This window comes from Protomyctophum parallelum, assembly GCF_964188405.1.
Source record: "Protomyctophum parallelum genome assembly, chromosome: 18".
Classification (NCBI taxonomy): Eukaryota; Metazoa; Chordata; class Actinopteri; order Myctophiformes; family Myctophidae; genus Protomyctophum; species Protomyctophum parallelum.
In genome coordinates, this window is record NC_139716.1 from 41688701 (window position 1) to 41694700 (window position 6000).

The window sequence follows — 6000 nt, forward strand, 5'->3', positions numbered from 1 at the left end:
ATCGAGAGAGCTAGGGAAAATATGGGGAGAGCGAGCCATTCCGTGCTCTCGGAAAGCCCCGCTCTGATTGGCCAGTAGTCGAAGACCCACAATGCTGTGTTGAAGTCAGTCTGGTAGTCACGGGATATTAATAACATCTTTAGTTTTGAATTTGAACAAAATTCTACTTACCTAGATTTGAAGCTATTACTTAGTCTTTTTATCCTTGTTATTTCTTTTGCATTCATGTGATTTTTTTTACTTGTACGTAAAGCACTTTGAACTGCACTTGTGTCTGAAAGGTGCTCTATAAATAAAGAATATTATTATTTGTATTATTATTATTATTATTATTATTTGCTTTGTTGGCGTGGAATTATCTCACATAATGAATAGAATAGAAAACGGACATAACGGCGAACAAAGCATATTGAGCTTCCGCTGACTGGGGTCCACCCACGAGTCTTTACTTGGCTCCCTGTGTGTGCAGATTTACAGTAGGTCCGCTACATTGGCTGAATGTTCATCTATTATGACGGCCTAGGATAGGGATGCCAGGGTTCAACGAGGTTAATATAATGCAATGTTATCATAAACCTGAGGTGCAGGTTTATTGTGATGTAGGCTAATTGGAATATGCCTATGGACCAACGGGAATAAAGATGCATTGTTTCACACTACAATTTAAAGTGAACCACAGAGCTAAATTGACTACAACCAAAGATGCCGTGTTTTCAAAGACATTAACATCAAACCAATTACATTCCTACTATTCTACAGTCTGGGGCTATAGTGTCAACCTTAATGTCTGGCCAATAATAAGAAAATGTTAAAGCAGCTTATGAAAAGAAAATGGGGTCACAATCAGTGGGCTGTATCCTCCCTCTACACTATCTTACAAATGACCATTTTCTTCCCACTGTCGTATAAACATCTTAAAGTTCATATGTATGCCGGTACCTCAAACTGCTCCAGCAGTGATCAAGGGCGCTGGGACGATGTTCCCGGGCTGAAAAATGAGGCAGAGAGCGATAGTACATTGTATCAGATGACTGTAACCGCCGCACAAGGAAACAAAAACTTTATCATCCGAGAACAATGGAGTCCCTCGCCTGTAAGACTAGTTGTCTTTAACCCATTCTGACCTGAGATCAGATTCATACGAGGTTTCCGCCGGACACACACTGGTCTGATGAACCCATTCTGACCTGAGATCAGATTCTAAAAATGTCAGTCGCTCTTCGATTTTTCAAAAATAGCAGACCTACTACCTTGATATGAGCTTGTAGATCTGCTATTTTTCAATAGCTAAAGCATAACATGATGCCGACACCAAAATGGGTGCCCGTTCAGAATGGGTTAATATAAACATTGATGTCACCTTACGGCCTTGGCCTCCCGTCAACTGTTGATTTTCTGTCTTCATCTTCTCAGTGTGTTGTCATCCTCCATGCTGGGCTTGTAATGGTGAAAGTCCCTGACCACATATAGTGCTAGAATACCAATCAGTTTTTTTTAAAAGACTGCGGCTCGTGTTTGGCTTCTTACATTGAAATTGATATGTCCATTAGCTGTTGAATACAAATTGGAAATATTACCCCGCTGTGTGCCAGGGCTCACTTAGTTTGACAAACCCTGTTGCTGTTGTTTTTCCTTCTTTTTCTTTGACTAAGAATATGAAAACTATAAAGGGAAATTGTGCCGGGGATTGTAGGTCTAAGTGCAGCTTTAACCCATTCTGAACGGGCACCCATTTTGGTGTCAGCATCATGTTATGCTTTAGCTATTTAAAAATAGCAGATCTACAAGCTCATATCGCGCCACCGAGTGGCGCGATACGAGCTTGTAGGTCTGCTATTTTTGAAAAATCAAAGAACGACTGGCATTTCTAGAATCTGATCTCAGGTCAGAATGGGTTAATCAGACCAGTGTGTGTCCATGTGGAAACCTCGTTATGAATCTGATCTCAGGTCAGAATGGATTAATTAGATGTGAGACTGGCAACGTGGCACATCAACAGCAGTGACTTTGAGGTCAGAACAAACGGCACAGATTCCCAGTAGCGGTGTCACAGTCAGGTCGGGGTGCACTTCTTGGCAACATTCGGGTGGTGTTGTTGAAAATGGCTGCCGCGAATCTGCCGCAAAAGCACCGTTGGTCCAGAGGAAGCCAGGGGCCCTGGCCTCCACCCCGGGGGGCTCCAGGGGGGTTTCTGATCCCTGCCCCTGTCCCTCCCACCATGATTCTTCAGCCCGTACAGCCCGGCAAATTGCTCTCCGGTGTGAGAAGATAAAAGAGACTATATGCAGAGATTTGTATTATTACTCCCCCCCCCCCCCCAAAACCCCTGCAGCATCCAGTCACCCTCCCTTTCCCCTTAACGCATTCTGACCTGAGATCAGATTCATACGAGGTTTTCCACTGGACACACACTGGTCTGATGAACCCATTCTGACCTGAGATCAGATTCTAAAAATGTCAGTCGTTCTTCGATTTTTCAAAAAATAGCAGACCTACAAGCTCGTATCGCGCCACTCGGTGGCGCGATATGAGCTTGTAGATCTGCTATTTTTCAATAGCTAAAGCATAACATGATGCTGACACCAAAATGGGTGCCCGTTCAGAATGGGTTAACCAAACACTATCACTACGTGCAGAGGTCCTAACGGGATGCTGTTGGAAGGATTCCTGAGGCAATTAACTGAGTGGCAATTTCAGGTTCACAAGATTCCCACATGGGGGGAGTCTCGTGGATTGATCCTGTGACCTTGTGTGGCTTATTCGCTCTGAGGGACTTCTGCCTATAGTTTCCGTAAGGCTTGAGTAAAAGTGAGGAAGAAATGCACAACATATTTCTTCATAATGGCTTATATTTTTGCAGAATTACCTGTATACCCTGAGGTAGTCAATGTGAGGGTGTATCAAGACTGATAGAAAGGACGTTGTGTTGGAAAGTAGAAACTAATTGAGTTGGCAAAGGAAACTATTGAACTGTTGAAGGCAGAGAATTTGCATTAAATATTTTGGCAAAGATTTCAAGAAGAAGAGGTTCTCCAGGGTGAACCACATCCATTTGCTCTCCTTTTAATGAATGCTTTGCATTTGCTTTGCCTTCTATCACAGAGGAAGCCAATCAGACATGGGATTTGAGACGCCCCTTCAAGGTTATTTTGAGCCAGGACTAAATAAATGGTTGTTTGCATAGAAGAACATTTTCGGATTTGGGGAGAATCAGTTCGAAAGATTGTTTTACTGAGGAACGCATTTTCAAACTATTGCCGCTTTGAGCTGCAGAGTAACTCTCCACAGAGATGGGGGGAGCTGAGGGATCATCTCATGCTAAGATCTAATTGAAGGAACGATGCATTATTTATGAATTCATTCCCTTTGGTAAATTCCCAACAAGTTTACTGTTCATGGCTTTTTGTTTGTCTGTCACACATACGTACAGTAGAGCTTTGTAGCTCTGCTCCTGTACAATTTCAGTCATGCTCTCTTATTATAAGACGGATTTCCCCTCTGTACTGTAATGTGAGCATTAAGTATTCTTTGTGACTTTGCCCAGAAGTTCTGAAAAGGACAGATAAGACCGCTTTCAAAGTTGTGGTAGGGAGGCCCAGGCCGTAGCGTAACGGTCTGGGCACCGGACTGGTGATCCAGTCGCGGTGTGCCGCGGGTTCGACTCCCGGACCCGACACGGCCTTTACCGCATGTCATCCCCCCATCTCTCTCCCGTTTCCTGTCAGCCTACTTTCTATCCCTTAAAAAATCAATAAAAGGCGTAAGCCGCAAAAAAATATCTTAAAAAAAAAAAAAAAGGTTGTGGTAGGGAAACTCTGATCGAGTTGGAAATAAGCATGTTTTAGTATTGTAATGAAATAACATACCATGGTAAACCATAGTTTTGACATATTGACATTGTCTAATTCACTGTTTACCAAGCAGTGGGTTGGTACCCATTTTGGGCCACAGAAGTTTAGATATTTTAAAACAAAATAATTTAATAAATTCCATAAATTATTTTAAAAAGTAATAAATATAGCTGACGTGCACTTGTAGATCTGCTATTGTCTAGATTGGTGTATCGTTACACCCCTACATTGTGGCCAATTGGCATTTAACATGCCTATATGTTTCACTACACAGAAACCATGTGGGGAGTTTGAAACTGTTGGAATAGGCAGTGGTGGACAAAGTATTCAATCCCAGTACTTTAGTCAAAGTATAGATGCTCCTGGTCAATATTCTCAACTACTGTACAAGTGAAAGTTGCTCTGTCCAATTATACTCGAGTTAAAATTACTGTAGTACTATGCTTAGAAATACAAGCAAGAAATACACAATAAGTATTCAAAAGTACAAACTTTCAAATCTCAGACCAAAATGCAAAGATTGTCCAGAAATATCCAAGAAAATGTCAATGGTGATTGGCCTGCTCACCTATACTGTAGGTTTCGACAGAATTGTACAAGTTGAGGGCTGACTAGCCCATTCTGACCGGGCACCCATTTTGGTGTCAGCATCATGTTATGCTTTAGCTATTTAAAAATAGCAGATCTACAAGTTCATATCGTGCCACCGAGTGGCGCGATACGAGCTTGTAGGTCTGCTATTTTTGAAAAATCAAAGAGCGACTGACATTTTTTAGAATCTGATCTCAGGTCAGAATGGGTTCATCAGACCAGTGTGTCCCCGGTGGAAACCTCGTTATGAATCTGATCTCAGGTCAGAATGGGCTAGATAGACTTGTGGAGAGGGATGGAACTGTGATCTGGCTGAGCAAGGTTATACCGTTGACAAGAAGTTCATAGACTTCACATCGATCAAATTGTACAAAAACAACGGTTGCACTTGTTAGTCACAAACTGTCACCTCAGGGATCTACCCCTGGGACAGCGTAGCCCTGAGGGCGAGATGCAGAGTGACATTGAGCAAACAGCCATATTTAGGCATGGCACGCACAGTCGCACACACACACACACACACACACACACACACACGCACACACGCACGCACGCACGCAAGCACGAGTCACTGCTGTCCAACATTCAGATCAGTGGAGTTGTATGCTTACATCTAAAATGTAATTGGCTCACATTTCCACAATGACCTACTGGCAAAGTGGCCTTGTCAGCAGGTTTAAGCTGTGGCCTGTGTGTCCCAGGGGCCTGTGCATTGGAGGCGCAGGAGGCATCCCGCCCAGAACCCTCAAACATAGCATCTTAACCTTTCCCACCGAGGAGGAACAGACTGCTGCTGAATGCACAAAAGTGGCTTGACATTAAGGGAACTGAAACTGCTGGCATCCGAAGGGGGAGAGCAGGGTGACGTGGAGCCGAGACCTTTAGCCAAGGTGTACGTCAGCACAAGTTCCTAGAGAATGTTACCCAGACCAGAGAAGTCCTGGGGGGTTATTTGCGTTCCTTCCAACAATGCACTTTCCTCTCTGGCCAATGAGGTTAGATACTGTAAATGTATGGGCACAGGCACACAAAAAAACTAGAGCTGGGACTCGATTAAAAAAAATAATCTAATTAATCAGAGGCTTTGCGATTAATTAATCTAGATTAATCGCATTTTAATCGCATAGCAATATTCAACCCGAGAACAGCGAGAAACCTTTTTTTTTAATGTTTTTTGGTATCCCAGTGAATCAACGAATAGTGACTACAGGATACCACTCATTTTCAACATTTTACTGTCATTAATATACCTGTTGTGGAAATAATAATAAAAAGTCACCCCATTCTGTGTTGCCTAGAACTGGAGGTCTGAAAAAAAAATTGTAACAGTAACAAGTACATCTCAGTGACATCACAAAGCTGTACTTACTTCATATTGTTACTGTTTTTTGTCAGACCTCCAGTTCTAGGCAACACAAAATGGGGTGACTTTTTATTATTTCCAGTTTTCAGTACTATAGAAAAGCGCCCAGTGAGAAACGTCCCGCGGTGAAAAAAAAGGTGCGATTAATTTATCTGTAGTTAATCGCGATAAATTTTTCTGTAGTTAATTAATCTA